Genomic DNA, 22,930 nt, shown 5'->3' on the forward strand with positions numbered 1-22,930 from the left:
AGTGGTTTTTTTTTATTATCAATTATTAAAAAACGTTTTAAGACAAAAACTTATATATTTGAAATATTTTGTTGGGAAGTTTTACCTTAACGTCCTCAACCTATACCACGACAACGCTTTTTTCATGGTCTTATATAAGCGGTGTACAGTAGCACCGTGTAATGATGGCTAGTCCACTCTCTTTGTTCGTGTCCTGCTAAATTATTCAACTGGCCACCAAATAAGTGATGTGTCCCGTTATTAAAGTGACCACGGCGTGTAATGTTTAAGGGGATAAAGTTAATTCAAGTGAACAGGCACTTTAAAAGTATCTCATAGGAAATGAGAGATTCAGCGGCATGATATGACCTTATAAGCTCTCCGTTATCCTAGGATTTTTTCATTTTTTTACTAGAAACCCGCACCTGGTGAAAATATTTTAAACACTAGTGTGTTCAAGTAGACATGCTACATTTCTATGTTAGCTTTGGTATGCAACAGTCCAGACATTTCTTTGTTCAACAGAGCATGAAAAAAATCTTTGATGTTTTTATCTGATTAAATCTGCAGCTAACATCCCTAACAATGGTTGCCTGGTGATATTTTCACAAGAGACTTGCTCTTCCCTAGAATCCTGACATATATTCTCTTCTCTCTATTTTCACCTGTGTTTGTTTTCAGCTTCTTAAAAAAGGAAATATATTAAATGGCTGTTGTTTCTGCCTTTTTACACTAAGATCTGTTTAGCAGTAGCCAAAGGTTGCAGGAGGATGTAGCCAAAAAATACATCATCTATCAGTAATGTATTCCTTTTGAGTGGTGCAAATACAGTCCTTTCTTTATAGAAGGTAAGTAAGTAAGTAATATTTATTTATATAGCGCTTTTCGAGACCAGGGTCACAAAGCGCTAAAACAATCAAAACAATACTCAATAAGAAAAGTACATACTTTAAAGATCAAGATAATACTGAGAACAACACAGGAGTTCGAGAAATTCAAGGAAAAGCCTGAACAAAAAGAAACGTCTTAAGATGTTTCTTAAAGGAGTCAGTAGATCCATCAAGCGCAAAGAGAGAAGAAGATCGTTCCAAAGCTTAGGAGCAACAGCCTGAAAAGATTTCTCTCCTCTGGTCCTGAGCCGTTAGAGCTGGAACTAGAACAGTAATTGAACAAAACCATTTTGAAGGCCAAATACTGTCTTGCAATCATAATGTTATTTAATTATCAATTTATTTTACGTGAAAGCATTTGGACTGCTGTTTTCTTCTTTATCACTTTTTTATTTATTTATTACCTTTTTATTTGAGAAACCATTTGAAGGCCACAACAGTTGTCTTTTTTTTTGTTACATTTTCACTAGTTGTTAGCGTTGGACTGAAGTCAAAAAATAAACTGTGAACGGTTGAATTATAGAGCTGAAATCTGACAGAGGCGTTGGAACCAAAGCTAGCAGTATACAGTTTGTTGACTGACAAGGACAACATTGGTATTGTTAACAATTGAATTAACTGTAACACTGTAACAGAACGATTAAGTGGAAACCTTAAGGTGTCACAGAACCAGAAGAGACAAACAAACAGAAACCAAAGAAAACAAACAAGAAATCGGAAAACAGATAGCAAGCAAGGATACAAGACTTGAAACAGAAAATACAAGTGTTTATCAATACTTGCTAATACAGATACAAAATGAATAGTCAAAGCAATGAATAGAACACACAGGTCGGAACAGAAAAATGGAATCCGAGGAAACAAACAAGCATGGTTACGAATAACAAAACCAAAGAACAGAAACATGACAGTGCATGAACCTGAATAAGTACTACGGATAAACACAATTCTCAAACTAGATGCGATTTTTAAAAGGCACATTGGGATTTGGGGAATGTTGATGTAGTGATTGGGTCAGTTTTTGATTTGCAAAAGCCAAGAAACAAATCAAAGATTTGAAAAGGAAATGTTATGTAATCCATGACAAGATAGAAAATATTCGGACTATAGATTCGGCCCATTTCTTCTGGCATGTGATTGGTGGCACCCATCAAAGACTTCTTTGGTCACAAACAGGAACCCTCCGTTTAAGGGCTGCAGAGAATAAAAGGATATTCGTGGGAGAACTCTAACAGAAAAGACGGCATCAAACTTGAAGTCTTCTATTTCCAGGTGTTCAGCCGAACCGTATATATGAAGTGACAAGTCTCGGTGTGAAAGTGCATAGATGCACTGAGACGTAGTTAGCCTTTGCCAATACAACCACAATTTGAACCAATTTCAGACATATCTGACATAATTTTCATGGCTATGATTGGTGCAATTTTCCCTTTTGAGCCTGTTTCCATTTACCTTTACCTTTTACACCGTGAGACCCGAAGGGCTACAATCGGTTTGACACACACCATTGGAATTATTTTTATATAAAATGTATTCCTAATGAATAACATCATTAAATCTTCAACAATTACCAATGGGGCAACAAGAAAGGAAAAGTAAAACTAATAATAGAATGTATAGTAAATGTTACCCTTAAAATGCGTCAGCAGGATTTTATGGTTTAAGATTGTTCCACTTTATTGAGTCGTGTAAGGAGAGGGATTGAATTAATGGCGGAAACAAATCATACATTTACATGTGCAATGAAGTTCATCCATATAACGATCACGTTTAACCTCAAAATAAAACCTCTTTAACATAATCACGATTTATGCTCCAACAAGTTTTCCTCAAAATTGGATTATGGAAATAGGTCTGTTTATGTCGCTGCAATTTAAGCAATATAAGAACAAACACAGACTCAGACACACAGCGGCATGTGTATAAATAAAAGCAGAGCAACAGAGGTTTTGCCAAGCCTGGCAGGCAAGGAAAGCAAGCTAATTACCCCATGGTGCTCGGATGTTAAACTACTCACAGTCACTGGGCTTTATTTTCTCATGGTGGGTATAGCCATTAGTCCATGAGACACCAGTTGGCCAAAAGCAGTGATCGCTGTGGTTACGCCAGCCAGTCCATGATCAACCAGCAGCCTGCAGCCATTTAACCCGTAGAGTCACGGGGCAAATTACTGCGTTTGACTCATATAGAGTCTGCTGACCCGTCAAGCTATGACGCTCGGAGCCTGTGTGCGTTTGGATTCAGTGAATTATACAAGCAGGTGGAAACAACAAGTCATCTCAGCTATGCTTTTTGAGAACGGAATTTCTCAGTGTTCTCCTTGTTACTCAGACTCATAATCTATAAAGCAGATCTCACGTAGCAACAGAGATCCTCTTGGACTCAAAATGACCACTATGAACTTCTCTGTGTCTGGACAAAGCCTGTTTTTATTGGCCTTATCCTTTCAAAAAAATGCCAAAAAGGTCAAAATGGTTTTGAACAAACTACTTCCTTACTTATTAATGTTCTTTAACTCATTCCAAGAAAGGTTTTGAACAAACTATTAGGCAAGTTACAGTCTTTACAAACCTTATTGATCCCTCTGGAGATCTTGGAAATTATTTTCCTGTACAACTTAGACGATTGATTCATAAAACAAGAACAAAGTGCAATAAAAAGAAAGTGCAAGATGAAACAATCTAAATCTAAAGATAAAGAACATAGATTAAAGAAAATAACAAAGAAAAAGGATACAAAGATTAGCATGGAATAGAATCATCTTTTCGCTCCACTGCTGCCCCTAAACAATCTATCTAGCACGAGGAATGAATGAGTCCCTGAGTCTATTAGTGTTGCATTATGGGAGGATCATTCATTCACTCCATCTGCTTCTCTGTTCACTGATGACAGTGTTCAGAGGATGACTGTCATCATCCATGATGGACAGTAGAAGTAGTATATGGTTAGTGACCTCTAAGTTATATTATTCATTTGTAATAATATATTTGGCTTTTTTTATTATACATTAAATTACAAACATCCTAATATGTTTATTTTCTACGTCTCATTTCATGTAAAACAATATCCATGATATAGCAGAATGTTTTCGTTATATGATGACTTTTTTTTTTTTTAAACCAGTGAAGGAATTTGTCCTACTCAAACCAGGATCTTTGTCCTCTCTCTACATCTCCTATAATCTGACTTTTACATTTTGGTTTTCACCAGTCTATCTCATGCACCACCCTAGAGGTCTCACCTTCCATTGCGCCTCACCTATCATTGTATTTAATCAAATGGAACACATTAAAAGTGGCATACGCTGCAGACAATGGCTTTTATGATTGCCTGCCGTGTTCTGCCTGGTTGTGCTGCACAGCCCCATAAAATGTCATTTGTGTCACCTCATTTCATCAGACCTTACTATACAGATGAAACGGTGAAATACTGGAAATGGAAAGAAAGTGAGCAGAGATGTTAAGGTTTCACATCTAGAGGGAGATAGTTGTAAAAAAAAAAAAGTATAGTGGGTAGGCTTAATTCCGTGACAGATCGTGGCTAGCCAACGCTCCAATATATACTGTATATACCTATATATATATAAAACCTCTGTATACTTTCCCAACCAAGAAAAGTAAAGACGCTACGTGATAAACAAACAAAATTGATTTGATTTATGACAAAACTTTTGGTCATGGTGCTTGACAGCGCTTCACTATTCATTGCACCTGAGATTTCATTAAATAAATAACTAAAAATATATATTTTGTAATTTTTATCTTTTACTATTTGTCCAACCTGATGAAAATGAATGCCCAGGAGTGCTTTCACTCTTTCAAACGTGGCAAGTTGAAGTATCTAACAGCTTTATCAAATTTTATGAATACATTTTTTTTTTTTTTTTCCCCGAGGCAATCAATAGGTATTTGTAAAGCGCCTTTCTAGACCAGGGTCACAAAGCACTTTAACAATCACAAACAATACACAGTTAAAATATATACTTTAAAAGATCAAAGAGGGAGAGGAAGATGGTTCCAAAGCTTAGGAGCAACAGCCTGGAAGGATTTCTCTCCTCTGGTCCTGAAGTGTGTTCAGGAACCATCAGTAGATTCTGAGATCCTGAAAGAAACTAGCAGCCAGTGAGAGTTTTAAGGATCGGGGAAATGGGAGTTCTTCTACTAGAGCAGGTCATAATTTTCGCTGCAGTTTTGTATTAACTGCAGGCGAGACAGCTCCGAAAATAAAACTGTCACGAGGTAGATTCATTAACTATATTCATGTTTTTTTTGGTACATTAGCTTGAGTTAGAGAGAGAGATTCTTAGATTAGCCCAACAAAGGCCCTCGCAATTTTTTGAAATTAGAAATGAGCTGCCAAGACAAAAGCTATAAAAAACTATACTGCAATCAAGGGATTGTAGGAGGGCAGGTGATGGCACATCTCTTGCTACCCCACCAACGCTACCACCCCCTCTCCTCCCGCTCCATTAGTATAGTGAGCATATTGGGCTTATTAAATTCTAATTGTCTATAATAGCTGCCCAGGCTCTCTGAGGTACCGTGTGACGCTGCGAGTGAATGGAGGTATTTGTTTTGCTAATTGGAAACCGTTCAGCTCCCATAAGTGTTCTACTATTTGCTGCTGTTTAGGGATGATCTGATAGAATAAAATAAAATAAAAAACAGTGCAAAAGGAAAGATAATACACATAGTGAGCAGGAGGGGAGGCTGTAAGAGGAGCACCTTGGGGGTATTTACCGGTGAGGAAGAATATGAAAAATCAATGAGGACATAATAGGCTTCATTTAGAAAGTTGTCAGATACTGGCAGCGAGGCTGTTTAGCATGCTGGATTCTGTGCGCGAAACCGTTTATAGAACAGACGAGGTATACCTTTTCAGAAACACGGAGATGGTCAGGATATGAAAACGCATCTTTGCACATTAATCATGTTCTATATTTCCCCGTTTAATATGCTCGAGTGGCGGTCTTTGGTTTTGGCAGCCGCCTCGCCTCCCCCTTCCAAAAAATTAGGAATGTCCTTGTGCCGTCCATACAGAGAACACATTTTCACTTCCTCCAGCCATTAGATTTGATTTTCACAACATCACTACGATCTCGCGCGTCCCAAAGGTTACGTAAATAGAAGAGAGACCAGAGAGCAAGAGAAGGTGCAAAAAGCTTTTGCTGTTTTTTTTCTATTAAAGTAATAGTTCACACAAGATGCACAATTTGATGTCCAAGCATCTAGCCCAGTAGCCTCGGCTGAAAACAAGCTTAAAACAGCGGCTAATTTAACTTTTTTCTACTTAGACTACTTCTACTTTTATTACTAATTATACGAATACTGCTAATTCTTACTACTCATACTACTCATAGTAATAATTATTCTACTACTTCTACTACCTATTTTACTCCCACTACTACTTCTACTTCAGGATGGACGTTGGGAGGTATTTGGATGTTTTTAAATGGGTAAATTTGGACGAAGATGAAGATGAAAACAACTGCTACATTAAAATGAATAAACATTTTTCCTTTTATCTCTAAAAAGGAACAAATTACTATGAAAGTAATCCCAACCCTAGTAGACCTGAGGGCAAGTATAAAAAAATTATAATCTGAATTTACTACTAGTGCTTTTACTAATTCTAATTATACTGCAATGTATACTACTTCTAGTTTTACTACTACTCATAGTACTTCTTATTTTACTACTAATTATGAGTATACTACTAATACTTACTTATAATACTTCTACTACTTATTCTTACTACTTATACTTTTAGTAATAATTCTTATACTTCTTCTGCTACTTATTTTACTCCCAGTACTACTTCTACTGCTACTTATTCTACTTCTACTTCAGGATGGACGTTGGGGGGGGGGTTATTGTAGACATGACGTGGTAAAAAAATAAATAAAAATGGTAACTTATTTACAATGAATTACAATACTGAGTACTGATAAAACAGCTATCTCTTTGGAACTCCACTCTCAACAAAATCAAATTGAAAACTGAAAACAAAGGGAAACACTTGGCTTGTATTGTATGTCCCCGTCTAGTCTAGGGGTTTTCAATCTTTTAGTATAATTGATTATTTTTGTATTGCTTTTGGCAGCCATTGATAGGATCCTGGTCACCCATTGAAATGGCTCCTTCCCCACGGTTTATGAAAAATATCCCACCGACGTATGTGGGTGTCCCATTAGAAATAAACAGAAGTGCTTTTGGCTGCCTTGTCTCTACTCCCCTGGTGCTCCTTTAAGTGCCGCTGAGTTATTTTTACATTCCCATGTGTCAAAGCCAGTGATGGATTGCGTGAGTGGACGTCGGAGACATCGAGGCAGGTCCTGCTGAGATTTGTCACTTTGTTGGTTATGTTTCCATGTGTGGTGGCTATTCTGTTTTCCATTTGTTATTTCGCTTGTTCTTGTTTCTTTCAGAAAAGATAACTACAATTAATGTTGAATTGAATTGTAAATGTGCTTTTTTTCTCTTATAGTTATCACCTCCTCTATCTGTGTATTACAACAAAGGATGGGTTTACAGTGTATGTTTTTTTTTTTTTTTTTCTGATAATGGAATTTATATTTTTTATCACTGATAATGTTTTTTTCTTGATCAAGTGATGGATTCAGCCTTGAACCTGTATTTGCAAAGTGCTGATGACAATCATTATCAACAGATGATTCTGTTACAATAGAAAGTCTTTTCATCCACTTATCCCTTTATGTCACTTTTGCTTTATTGTGTGAATGCTGAAGGCATATATTACTACTTCTACTAGTTATACTTCTTCTACTTTTACTACCAATTCTACTACAACTTCTATTCATACTACTAATTGTACTACTACTTATACTACTTTTAATTTTACGACTAATTCTACTTCTACTACTAATTTTAGTACTGCTTTTACTAATTATACTTCTACTACTAATTCTTACTACTCATACTTTTACTAATAATTATTCTACTACTTTTACTCCCACTACAACCTCTACTACTACTTTTTCTAATTCTGTTACTATTAATTCTGTTAATAATTCTACTACTGCTTTTACTAATTATACTTCTACTACTTCTTCTAATTTTAGTACTAATTCTACTTATAGTTTTACTAATAATTTTACTACTTCTACTACTAAATTGTTATTCTTCTCTTTCTTATTCCTTTTCTTATTCTTTTTTTTTCTCCTTTATGCATTATTTCAACTGTGTCCACACATTTTTACTTTAAATACTAATACTTTCAAGTACTTCAGTTTACAGATTCAGCACATTCAGCATTCACAATGCATTTTCTTCTGGAAATGCACATTTTCTAGTTTTATTTTTAAATTCTACATATTTTTGCAAAACATCTGTCTAATATACTTTTAAAAACAGAATTAATTTCCCCGTTCAGATAAAAATACAAGGTATATTTCACTCTTGTACATAATTTCCGATGTCCTGTGTCCCAAGTGTGAATCGTTTTGAATGTGTTGCGCCTTGTGAAAAATAACTCAAGCAAGCTTCTGGCATAGTACAATTTTCACACACAGGTAAGGTGTTTTTCTATCATTTTTAATAGGATATCTAATATTTGCCATGCACCAGAAAAATATATTTCTCCTTTCACAAAAGTGTTTTTGTAGTACTTAAACAGGTTTTTAAATGTTTCATAATAACTAAATAAAATGCAGCCTTGCGTGCCTGCCCAAAGTCAGTAGCCTCAATCTACTTGCGTCGTTGCAATGTAGTTCCTACATATTTGGAAAGACTTTAGGGAAGTATGTAAGTAAGTAATTTAGATTTATAGAGTGCTTTTCCAGATCAGGGTCACAAAGCTCATAAACAATCAAAACAATACCCAATAAAAGATATGCTTAAAAGGTCAAGACAACAACGAGACGAACACAGGAGTCTCAGAGAATCAAGGAAAAGCCTTTACAATTGTTAGATCTGTAAATAAAACCATCTTTTATAGAAAAGACTTATTAGGCTCTCTGTAGATTTTTTTCGAGAAGATTCTTTTATTTTAAGTTCATCTTATAGTGTTTATAATATAGTATTGGTTATTTAAGTACCTTAAGTATCTATTTTGAAGTGGGTATAGATGAATAAATATGGTTTGTGTAACTACTGGAAGGGCTTTTCTGTAATTGGATTAGGTCAGAGTAATTGAAGTGAGTCAGATTCTATTAATTTCTACCAGGACAATCTCCAATTCTAATAAGAAGAGAAAATTTGGATTGCATCAAAATGTTTTGGAAAATAGACTGAATCATTTCACACCTACATTTCAGCATAGTACAAGAAAAACAATAACCTGTATTGCCTGTTGTATTACTTGTTTAAAAGTGTGACATTAGCTATAGACTGATGTTACTAGCAAGTAGTAAGCAACAAATTCAAAAATGATAATTCTTAATTGTATTGTTTGAGATTTTGAAGCTTACCTATGGAAGTTCAGATTCCAAGTCTGTATGTGTAGATTCCGAATAACATCATGGTTTGTAAGAATATTGTTGTTCCCTTTACTTTAACACCAATCCGCAATGGTCGGAATAAATAAGTCTATTATCTGGACCAGACAGCTGTCCCCATGGTTACAATGTGTATTAACAGTGTGTGAGTGTTCATCAGATATCTCAAACATTAAGTAATTCACCTAAAATAGTAATGGTGAATGTAGGCTTCTCTACGAAAATTTTGGTATGAAATGATTCAGTCTATTTTTCAAAAACATTTTGATGCAATCTGAATTTCTCCTATAAGAATTCCAATCTCTACTAGTAGAATCTGTAATTCTCCGAGTAAAGATTGGAATCCCAAAATTCAGATACGGATTCCAAACTACTAGTAAAGTTCCAGTCTCTACTGTGACCTACTGTATATATATATATATATATAATTATACATATATTTTTTAAATATCGATACAGTCCTATCGAATAAATATACTTTATATATTTTAATACACCCCTATTAGATGCTGTTTAAACACAGCGTTAACATGCATCTAGAATCCCAAAAAAAAGACTTAAACGGCTCAAAACTTTTGCTTTACAGTAAGTTAACAATTAATCTTGTCATCAATTAACTTTCTAGCATCAATTGGCTTCTTTTTTTTCGTCCTTGCGAATGTGGAGCGTCACTACAAATTACCCGTCACACCTCCCGGCCAAGTGCGTAATCCCCAAGTAGACGCCGTGATACTATTTAGTGAGCAGCTGTCCTGAGGAGACATCTGACACACTCGCCACACTCATGAAGGTACACACACAAACAAATGTGTTCATATGGCCCTGGCCGACATGCTCTGGTGGAGCCTGTTAGCCGCCTCACCAGATGCCTGCTGGACGATCCAGGTACCGTGATGTGAAGCTTTGGCAGGCAGCGTGTGTGTGGGTGGGTGTGTGTTATTTTCTGCCAAGACTTTATTTTTTTTTCCCCCGCACAAAAATAAATCGACTTCAATGCAAATACCTTTTTTTATTCCAATTAACAAGAGGAATTTCTAAAAAATCCAATCTTCTAAATACACTCGTTTTTCGAAGATAACTCTATATCAGCATTCAGCCTCACACAAAGGTATTCATCTTTTTTTAGTACAGCTGCAACAATAGATCGATGAAACTTGTCTGATTCATTCTGCTGCTTACACGCTAAAGCAGGGGCCGGCAAAGCTTTGCCCGCAAGGGCTATTGATGACACCCACAAGGCACGTTCCATAAATAGCAATGGTCACATGGAGATTTCATATAAATGTATTGCAAAAAATGAAGAATGGATTAGTTGTATTACACAATAATAAACAAGAAATTGTAACGTCATCATTATTATTAGTAAAAAAAGTTTTTTTCCTTTCTGACTATAGAAACACCTGTCATTTTGAGGTGGAAGAAGTGACCTTTGCACTAAAGACACACCTTTAAACCTTAGAATTAAAAATTCAAACTTCACTCTTTTTGTACTCACCTTCATGTCCAATAATGGTTGGTATTATTTTCAAAGTAATCCTTTCCTTTATAGAGTTATAAACAAAAACGTATTTCCATTTTAATAAAGCAACTGAGCGTCCAGGGACGAACTTTCTCCCCAAAAACATCCGAATACCTCAGTGGTGCTTGTCTGTAACGTTCATCTTGTATTGAAGCCTCGACCAGAACAATTCTTCTGGGAAAAAAAATAATCAAAGAATTCTATATTTTATACTTGTTTGTGGCAGACTTTTAAACAGCCAAGTAAACCATAAGTACTCCGGGAAAAGCTCTTCCAGTCTAGACAGTAGACTGTGTGCTCTCTTGAAGTACTTTCTTAGTACTCGCAGTTTATTCGCTCAGTTGCTTAATCTAAATGGATTTATATTTTTGTCTATAACTCTAAAAAGGAACAGATTACTCTGAAAATAATCCCAACACTAGATCAATATGAGGGTGAGTAGAAAATGAGTAAAGTTTGAATTTCTGGTGAACTATCCCTTTAAAGGAAAAATATGTATTTTTTTGGTTGTAGCTATGGACTAATCTCACGGTAAGATTCGATATTCTTAGCCCAAGATATGATTTGATACAATATATTCTGCTCATAGGATATATTTTGATACATACTTGCATAGTCTTCGTTACAACTTTAGGAGACGGTGATTTTGACCTATTTTTGTTGAATTTAATTGAACTTTAATTGAAAGCCAAAATATGTCCAAATATTATCTTAAAAAGCTGCTGGTGTTGACTGTATCCTCCAGTCCTCAGTCATTATTAACATGTTCCTAGAGCTGCGAAGGACATACAGTAACTGCCATCTAATGGCCAGAGGTTCGATTACAACACAAATATGAACAAATGCTGTACCTACTTGCGTGTTAATTCCAAATAAAATAAAGAATATTTTATTTCAAACACACTTAATATACATATACATCATTTGTTTTTTAAATGGGTCCAGTGGTATAGAATAGTGATACAGAATGGTGAAAAAAAAAATATCAATATATACTGTTGTATAGATTTTCTTCTCACATCCTGCTGTTTCTCCGAACATTACGCTCACGAACCAGTGAATTCAATCCAGGGAAAAAAAAAGGAAACTACCTGAACTCAGCTGTTTTCAAATGATTCTGTAAATATCGCTGTAGCTGCTGATGTATTCACTGTCAAGGACATGCACAGCCGTGTTTTGTGAAGCGGATACAAAAGGCTTAACATCTGGCTCAATTCAATCCCAATATAAATACAAGCCATCCTGACGCAAAATGATCAAATTTCGAATGCAGGCTGTAATAACTCAAATCTCCTTTTCTCCATTGAGTTTTGCACGTGATCCAAGAAAGAGTGAAATTTAGAATTGAAACAGTGAATTTATTTAAGGTAAAAATAATTATTAAAAACAAAAAGGTCATGCAAGACCTAAAGTAATATTACAAAAATCAAGATACAAAGATTAACAAAAATGCAGATTATTCAAAATCCTGGTGCATCCACCAGATTCTATCAGTGACGTGAGGTTGATGGTTGGTGAGACACTCCTTTAGACTCCTTTAGTGTCAGATTTACAAGTATATAAACACAAAAGGGAAACTTATTCAATTGACAACTGGTTATTTCAAATCTCATCAGCATTATTCACACACATATGAAGTTTAATAAATATATGATTTGATTTATAATTTCTTGGAGAAGTTGCTGTAAAGTTTAGCGAATACTCTCCAGATTTAAGTTTGGCTCAAAAGAAAAGAATTTCGATTGATGGCGTTAGACAAGTGGTGCTGTAATGACAGATAGACCCGCCTTTTATTGCTTCTGATTGATTCATATTGCATCAGGCCTTCCGTCATTGGCTAGATTGACGCAAAACCTGAACAATCAATGTTTATTTTGGTGAAAAGCTATTATTGAGAATTAAATGGTCTAATACAAGCGTGAGAAATTAATCTTTTATTTGAGGCCAAAATGTAGTTTTTAAATATTCTATTGTATTTTCCTTAGTCTTATCTCTTTTTTATACGATTGAGATTAAAACAGTGTCTGGTTTTAATTTTATCTGTTGATAAAGTCCATGCGTCTTTCCTTCGCCACACAAACCTCTGTTCATTTGTTGTAAAAGTTCACGTTATTTCCTTAAGTTTTAATACTCTTTCTGCCTTAATGGAGATTTGAGACCCTTACAAACATTAAACTTTAATGGCATAATGCATGAGCCAGACTGTGGAAAACAAAATTCAAATACAACGTATCTGTGAACATTATATTGGCGAAATTCAGAGATACGGCAACCAGCGCCCATCAATTGCATGTATAAACGCAGTACGTAATGGATTGCGCATTGAAAGGTGAGGCACTGCCTCACCTGCCTCCCCCTGACCGCACGTCCCTGTAATCCAAGAATATATTTCAATAATAGTTCTAATAAAGAGGAAATATTGTTAACATTATCTTGTTGATAAACATGAATACATATCTGTGGGTCAATTTGAGGATATATATGCAACCCCTAACACCCTCTTACCGACACACACTTTCACCACAACCACACACACACACACACACAGTGTAGAGACAGGCCGTCTGACAGACAAGGTTGGAGTGAATAGATCTAGGCAGGTTCACTGATTCGGATGTCAGAAGCAGTCTGAACACTCTCTGTGTCTATCCTCTCTCCACTAGACCTTACATGGCAGTTCTCTCAGGGGTGTTCTCAGAAGACAGGAGCTGCGCTGGGGAAAGAAGATGAGAGGAGGAGGAAGGGGGGAGCGCACAATGGCAGGTACTAGGGGATTGTTCCGATGCCCTTGACATGAGGGAAATGCAGAAATAAGAGAGAACAAGTGCCAGCAGAGGAGAAGGGATCAGAGAAGAAGCCTTATGAGGAGAAAAGTACAAACGTGTTTCAGGGAAAAATCAATACAATTATTACATTTATTCACTGATACTATGTTTGGGGGTCACTGTCACATTTAATTGGTTTGCCCAGTTCCTGATTGCTTCCAATTCTAGACCTAAGATTTTTTTTTTTTTTCCTGCAAGAGCAGATGCTTTGCTCTGACCCTGCCATACCTCATAAAGTGTGATCGCTTTGGACCCGAGGGCAAGCTTGGTGCACACATGCAACCCACACTCGTGGAGAAACACTCGCAATAACCCCTGTTGCTTGATTCAAATGTAAGGAAGTAGATCCATTTCATCTAAAGTTCATTTATTTTATTTAAAGTAGCAGCATAATTTAGAAAATGTATTTATGAATAATTGGAATTAAGAAAATCAAACCTATTTTGTAAAATAAATTATTCATTTAAAAACTATTTAAAGTAGATTATGAAAAATAACAAATTGAACCTTTGAAAACAATCTATTTATAATTCAAGTTTAATATAAAAGTTATTGAATTTTTTTTTTTTTTTTAATAAATCCAAGCAACATTTCATTTAAATAAAAGTTTGGAATGTAAAATTCAACCAATATTGTCATAGATCTTATACTTATCTCAATCTTGTTTATGCTTTTTCTTTTCGACGGAAGTGGATAGTCCAAAGGGGAGTTTTTTTCTTTAGGCACGAATAAAGAATCTCAGTCACTGTAGACATGCATATTGCCCTGGCAGAGCTTCTCATGTGTATCTACCTGCCTGCCACATCTCATCACTCAAAGTATATTATTTATTTATTCCATCATTTATTCATTACCACCAGCCAATGAAGGCATGCAATTGTCAACATTTACCCGTTTCTGTGACTGGATACAAACTTAAATTACATTTATTTATTTATTTGTACTTTAATGACATTTTGTTCATGCTTTTCTGGATTCAGGAGAGTTAAGATTGTGTTTTCCTTTGTTCATATATAGCTGAAGCGCTTTCTTCTTCGCCTACTGGAAGAGTTCCTGGAGGCTTCTGATTGAACGCAACAATATAGATTAGTATTTTTCGCATGTTTAAACCAAATTTAAAATGATATGATAATAGGAAAACAATCATTTTCCATCAAGGAAAAAACGTATTTACTACTAGTTACTGGTGTGTATTTTATAAAGGTGTACTGTAGAGGGTAGGTTTGACACACAAAGGGAAAAAAGATGCTTTGTTTTTCATTAAATCTGCAAAAGGGGGAGCTGTAGTCACTGCATTTGTATTCCACCATGGATTATGCTGACTAGTACAACTAGGGACAAACACAGCGACTTTGAAGCAAAAACTCTAAAGAGAGTAAGGAAAGTAATCAGACTCTTTTGATTTTTCACTCTGTTTCATTGCAGCCATTCGCTAAAATAATAATAAAATAAGTTTATTTTTTTTACTCATTAATGCAGACTCAGCACCCCATCTTGATAGAAATAAAAAAAACAGATATGTTGATTGCATATGTATTAAAAAAGGAAAACTGAAATATCACATTTTCTGGTCTCTCTAGAAATGCTCAATTGGGTTAAAGTCAGGACTCTCTGGCTGGGTCTTATATAATCAAGTCCAATCAGTTTAATGAAACACAGCCGGACTCCAATGAAGGAGTAGAAACGTCTCAAGGAGGATCAGAAGAAATGGACAAAAACATGAGTTAAATATGCGAGTCACAGCAAAAGGGTCTGAATACTTATGCCCATGTGATATTTCAGTTTTCCTTTTTTAATCAATTTGCAAATTTCTGTTTTTTTTTCTGTCAGGATGTGCTGCTGAGTGTACATTAATGAGGAAAAAAATAAATGATTTTAGCGAATGGCTGCAATGAAACAAAGAGTGAATAATCGAAAGGGGTCTGATTACTTTTTCGTACCCACTGTATATACACTGCGCTGGGATTTAAAAATACGTCCTCTCTCACACACATGAGATTAAAAACACTTGTCATTTCTCGCTCCGTCAAAGTAGATAATATAGGCATTAATTGCAAGCGCAATCATCCTCTGAAGCCATGGTTCAAAGGATCTGATAATAAACTGTGATAGGTCCAGCTGATGGAAAAATTCTGGCAGAATGCCTTGCTCAAACACGAGTGTGTCTGTGTGTGAGTGAGAGAGAGTGAGAGAGAGAGAGAGCATCACACTCCTCTCCTGTTATCATATCCCAAAACCATTATCGTCGTTTTCATGGGAAATTCGATCAATGATGTCCAACTGACTGTGAGTAATGATCAATCATACAATCAGTAAGTGATTTGTCTTTGGTTTAAAACCTTTGATTTAACAACAACATATTATTACTGAAACTCAATAGGATCAAGCAAAAATAAAAAATAAATACCTTGTTTCGTTCAATTCATCCCATCAGTCAACGCAAACTCGGCTCTTTGTTCCTGTAAGATGAACTGAAATTTGCATTTGAAGTGCAGAGGTAGAAGTTAAAAAAAAAAAAAAACAGAAATAAATTTGCCGGAAAGCTTTCTCAAAAAAAATGCAGCTTTATTTTTATGTTTATTATTAAGTGTTTTGACAGCAACAACTACATTATCGAGTAAACAAATCACACCTAAGCTCATGTTTGAATATCTGTAGAGGTAACCGAAGCTCGAGATGGATACTTTTATCCCACATATGTGTGTCTGTTTGTACAGAAATCTCTGTGCACAGGCAGTCGCTAACTTGTCTTGTAGCCGGCTCTGTATTCCTGGCATCGCTGTGGTCGATAAGACAGTGGCATGCAATATTAATGCAACCTTCCACAGGAGTTGGTAAGAGGCCCGGACAGCCTCCACTACTGTTTCACTGAGAGCAAACACAGCAGTGAGGACAAGAGCGGTAGAGGGGAATCAACAACGGGTGAAGAGGAAGGGAGGAAAAAGGGTGAGCAGAGGAGGATAGAAATGAGGAGGACGACAAGGAATTTACAAAGACAGGCGCGGGGTTGGAAAAAGTTGCGTAATAAAGGCGAAAGGATCAAACGAAAACACCAAGGAATGCGGAGGGCAACAGAGGTCATAGAGGAGAGGGAAAGGGCTTCCAGAAAAAAACAGCAATGGGAGAACGACAAAGGGTAAAATATATTGGATGACAAAAAAAAAATGTCTTACAGTTGGTTAATAGGGGATTTTTTTTTTTTTTATAATATTGTGATATGGAACCCCAAACATTACATGGTGTAAACCAAAACAAAAGTGTCCATGAAATATGTTACATTATGTTATACCATCTACTTCTCATTAGTCCTTATAGCTCAATTGGTATTGGTATCATTATTATATAATTCATTATATTAATAATTATACTATTGCATGGTCATTATTTATTTTAATAATTTAAATGTAATTTCATGGTTAGGTTAGGTTGGATAGAACTTTATTGAAATTCTTTTTCCAATTAGACACAGAAAAACAGACGATTATTCATAAAAATAAAAAGAAGAACAAAAACAAGAAGAGAAATAAAAAGAAAGAACAAGATGACACAATCTAAGTCTAAAGGTAAAGAACAGTTTACAACACTGGCAATTATGAAGCTCTGGACCTGAAGGACGCTGGTTTGTTGCCCAAACTCGGCATTAAAATGTTTGTGTTTATTTAAGAGATGTTGTTGTGTTGCAGCTGCAGTAGAAGACCTGCACTCTCCGGGCTTCATTTTTTATTAAAAAAAACAAACCAAAAAAAAAACATGGTCACACGACTGATGTACAAACTCCACGAGCTGAAGTACCTGGCAAAATAAAATACAAAACCAAAAAAAAATATTTTAAACATGTTTTATTGTCAGTTTACTTGCATGGACTTAAATCAAAGTGAGCGCAAATTTTCAGACTGATCCCCCACAGATGCGGAAAAAAGTCCAACATCATTGTAGGTCTTGCACAACGCCAGGTACTTCTACTAGTAGAACTATTAATAAGTGAAAAACTTTGATGGTAAAGACAACTTGGAGGAATGGATTGGAAGTGCAGGTATCAGCTGGAAGGTTAAATCATGAAGTGGAGAAGAGATTGAAGACAGGGTGGGACAGGGTAAGAGGTGATTATACTTTTGATTACACTATTGATCCGTGTAATGGAGTTCGAGTGTAAAGGTGACTGTAAAGTCATTTTCTGTGCCGCTTAATCCCTTATCCCTATCCCAGTTTCATCGAGCGAGAGGCGGGGGACACCCTGGACAGGACGCCAGGGCCCACAAAGACACACAAACATTCACGCAAACACTCATATTTACAGACAATTTCTCCAAGTTCTCAATCAACCTCTGTATGTTTTTAGACTGTGACATTTGTCTGAGTAAACCCACACAACACGGGGAGAACATACAAACTCCACACAGAAAGGACACAAGTTGTCTCCCTCCCGACTTGGAAGTGAACTGGCAACCTTCTTGCTGTGAGGAGATCGCACTTATGTGAACTAATGCATTAAAAAACGTATCAGAGCAGCAATATTTTCTTATTTGCAAGCAGGTGATACATCATATATATATATATATATATATATATAAAATACAAAACCAAAAAAAAATATTTTAAACATGTTTTATTGTCCCTTTACCACAGATGCGGAAAAAAGTCCAACATCATTGTAGGTCTTGCACAACCTACAATGATGTATACATACATATATATATACATGTACATATATATATATATATATATATATATATATATACAGTGGGGCAAAAAAGTATTTAGTCAGCCACCAATTGTGCAAGTTCTCCCACTTAAAATAATGACAGAGGTCTGTAATTTTCATCATAGGTACACTTCAAATGTGAAAGACAGAATTTGAAAAAAAAAAATCCAGGAATTCACATTGTAGGATTTTTAAAGAATTTATTTGTAAATGATGGTGGAAAATAAGTATTTAGTCAATAACAAAAATTCAACTCAATACTTTGAAATATAACCTTTGTTGGCAATAACAGAGGTCAAACGATTACTATAGGTCTTTACCAGGTTTGCACACACAGTAGCTGGTATTTTGGCCAATTCCTCCATGCAGATCTTCTCGAGAGCAGTGATGTTTTGGGGCTGTCGCCGAGCAAAACACATCCTCTGCTGTATCATCCATGTGCCCTCTGGCAAACTTCAGACGGGCCTGGACATGCACTGGCTTAAGCAGGGGGACACGTCTGGCACTGCAGGATTTGATTCCCTGTCGTTGTAGTGTGTTACTGATGGTAACCTTTGTTACTTTGGTCCCAGCTCTCTGCAGGTCATTCACCAGGTCCCCCCGTGTGGTTCTGGGATTTTTGCTCACCGTTCTCATGATCATTTTGACCCCACGGGATGAGATCTTGCGTGGAGCCCCAGATCGAGGGAGATTATCAGTGGTCTTGTATGTCTTCCATTTTCTGATACTTGCTCCCACAGTTGATTTTTTCACACAAAGCTGCTTGCCTATTGTAGATTCACTCTTCCCAGTCTGGTGCAGGTCTACAATTCTTTTCCTGGTGTCCTTCGACAGCTCTTTGGTCTTGGCCATAGCGGAGTTTGGAGTCTGACTGTTTGAGGCTGTGGACAGGTGTCTTTTATACAGATAACGACTTCAAACAGGTGCCATTAATACAGGTAAGGAGTGAAGACAGAAGAGCTTCTTAAAGAAGAAGTTACAGGTCTTTGAGAGCAAGAGATCTTCCTTGTTTGAAGTGACCAAATACTTATTTTCCACCATAATTTACAAATAAATTCTTTAAAAATCCTACAATGTGGATTCCTGGATTTTTTCACATTCTGTCTCTCACAGTTGAAGTGTACCTATGATGAAAATTACAGACCTCTGTCATCATTTTAAGTGGGAGAACTTGCACAATCGGTGGCTGACTAAATACTTTTTTGCCCCACTGTATATATATATGTATATATATGACTGACATAGACTTGAGCTTAGTATACTGGAGAGGCACTTCACAATGCATTAACAAATCTTTAGTGGTAAAAAAAAGCTTCTTTGCTCCTAGTATCAGCAAAATGCAGCCGAGAATATGGTTCAACTTGTACCCAATGATATTTATAAGACAACTCACCAATTGATCGAATTATAGTGCTTGATGGATGGAAAACGCTCCGGGCGAAAAGATGAGAGAGTTGTTCAATGGTCTTGCGGCTTGAGTGGGTTTGCGGTTGTTCCTTTAGGGCTGTTTAAAAGGTTTATATGCAAAGGAAAAAAGAAAATGAGCTTATTATTTTAATGCAAACAACATTTAGTATGTTGTTTTATACATTAATCTGCCCACGTCAGGATATTCCCTTCGGGCCAACTATCTTTCATCAGTTTAAATAAATACAAAAGTGGTGGACGGACTTTTGACTCTCCAACCATGTTGTGTTGAGGTAAAAAAAAAATCTAAAGGGTTTAAGGCATAAACAGTTATAATAACTACAGGAAGGAAACTGTAAACATAATTGAAGTATGTGTGGGAATAAGGCTACTCAGCTGGGACAAACTATTCACATATTGCATTGTTGCGAAGATGCCACACATATTTATAGCGTGAGGTAATGGCTCCGGAGTCAGATTTTTCAATTATAAGAAGTGAAAAGAACGTCTTTTTTTTCACTATTCACTCCAACAACTGATAATATTTCATATCCCATCATCCTTGTAGCAATGAATCCTACACCAACACATACATATACACAATATATATGTTATGTTATATCAGCTTCTTTTTCCTACTTTCTATCTAGGTTAGCAAGTAAAAATAAATGTGTGAGTAACAGTTATTGGTTAAGAACCTTTCTAGACCTGCAGCATAAATCTTTGACCCTCAGCGAACATTTAAGCTATCAAACTGTAAAATGACAGAAATTTGGGCTTTTATGACATTGGAAGTGTTATCTACTTCTACTGCAAATAAATGCGTCGATTATTTCCTTTTTTTTAATATCTTTTCTTGTGGAATCTGTACGATACGTATCACGATACATGTGTGATGTCACAATATATTGCGATACTTTATAAACATTGATTGTTTATTTTAAAGAATGACACTGTACAAAAACCATATGGCATAGTCAATATTCAATGCTTTTACAAGCTTAACATCCTCCAACTTAGATGCACATGATTTACATTGGTTTTAAAGGCCAAAATAGGTCCAAAAATCAGCTTTAAAAGCGGCTGGTTTTGTTGTACATTTGGGACGGAGGAAATGACAAATTTTGCCAACTAGTGGCCAGAGGTTTAATTGCAGCACACAAATGAATAAACGCTGTAAATACTTGAGTGTTAATTGTAAATTGAAACATTGTATGGTTGTCCACTAATTAAATATAAATATTAAAACAACTATAAATTAAAATGTAATCACAAACTATTTTTATATTGGGAATTATGGGAATATTGATACAGTTCTATTGAATATCAATAATGTAATAAATACATTATTCCGTACAATGTTTGACAAATGAAAAAACACAGTGGATGTTTTAAAACAATGACCCTTAAGTAAGTTTAAAATCATTTAAAATGGCAAGTTTAGGATGCAAATTAATAACATATTGCAAATTCTGCTTGTATAACCTTATATCAATTCATAATTAAAATGACTATAAATCCAACATTATTGCAAATTACGATCAATAACTGCCATACATGTTATTCTAGAAGATGCAGAAGACTATCCCACGAAATATCATAACATTACGATGTAGACTTTTGGAGAAATTAACAATTCAATCATCATACTTGGAGCCATTAAAGTCATGTGACATTGTCAAAGGCGACAGGTTTATGACACTATGGGTCACACGGTGGAAGATCCTCTTAATCATTAAAAATGAATGAACCATTTTTGTTCGCCCAGCGCGTCGTGACACTCGAATCTCACTCTTGTCATTTTCTGAAACGTGGCAGCCGTGCTGATTATGTATCTTTGACACCGATCAGTGTGACGTATCGATGTTTATTGGATTCACTTTGTTTGTTTTTTTAATCGTGATGGTCGAGATGATGAGTTAATTACACTTGGTCTAATAGCAACAGCGATAGCAACAGCACTTGGGCCTGTGAGTCATAGCGACCCGTGGCCTGATACATCTTAATCAAAGGCTCTCCTCGGAGTCCGTCATAAGGGGGATGATGTAATCTTCACACCAGCAATGCAGTGGAAAACAACTTTAATTCTGAAAATGACTACTATCTTAAAGAGTAACATAGAAATAACTGGTGATTGCTGCGCTGTAAGATCCGTCGTCTGTAGCTCTGAGTCTTGGTTGCATTGTTGAATCTTCTCGAGGATGATTTAAATGAGGTTTCTCAAACAAAACTGCCCTCAACAACTTTCTCCTTATAATGATTTTCTTTTTCCCCCACCTCAAGGCACAATGCAAGCATTAACTCAGAGCCTGATTTGTTTTCGCTTACTTCAAACAAATGTGTAACAAAGTAAAGAGAGCTGCTGGAATATTACAATTTCTTCAGAGCGCTGCTCAGCTGTCAGCTTTAGGCGACACATTTGTACCGAGATTTAATGAATTCCACAATGTGTAATGTTTCAATAATTTACAAAACACAGTGTCACATCTTGTAAACGTCTTCTCTTTACCGGTGTGGTCTCCTTTATTTTCATTTTGAAACCGGCAAAAACTGTCTCGCTCGGGTAGGATTTTGTGTTTCAAAGACGCTGACGGAGAGCAATATTCTTTTTCTACTCGGATGATTTAAACCTCTTTAGTTGGTTTAATTGGAATTCCATTAAAAGCATCGATCACATTCTCAAGAATTCAGAAATCAATTGTAAAAATGTAATGATCAGATTGTTGGTATGAATGCAGATTGTTTCATGACCTTGTTTTCCCTCACCTTTGTTGTACTGGGATCCTTTTTACAGTTATGTTCGTCCACTATTTACAAACTGTGAAAACTCTCCTGGGTGATGATCCCATGCTGCCCCCGCAGCTACATACACCTGACACCAAATAGGTCAAGTCTACCTGCTGCTCTCAACACCTTTTTTAGACCATAATTCTTCTTCCACCCAACGAAACCCACCATCCTCGTCTCCCTCACTTTCCTTCCTCCTGCTCTCTGCCCTTGTCATCGTTTAAACTCCGTTTCAACTCTTTTTTCAGGGTTGGGATTATTTTCAAAGTAATCAGTTCCTTTATTAACTATAGGAAAAAATGTTGGTCTAGTTTAATGTCGAGACAGGAGCTCAGTTGTCTTTGTCTCAGTCCAAAATGACACACT

The 22,930-nt window shown here is 36.0% G+C and overlaps 1 long non-coding RNA gene across 1 annotated transcript in view; it reads left to right on the forward strand.

Annotated features, from left to right (window-relative positions):
- LOC148089165 (uncharacterized) overlaps positions 1-22,930 on the forward strand; it is a 143,929-nt gene that overhangs the window by 45,657 nt on the left and 75,342 nt on the right. The window lies entirely within an intron of this gene.

Source organism: Callionymus lyra, chromosome 1 (assembly GCF_982586985.1).
Source record: "Callionymus lyra chromosome 1, fCalLyr1.hap1.1, whole genome shotgun sequence".
Lineage (NCBI taxonomy): Eukaryota > Metazoa > Chordata > Actinopteri > Syngnathiformes > Callionymidae > Callionymus > Callionymus lyra.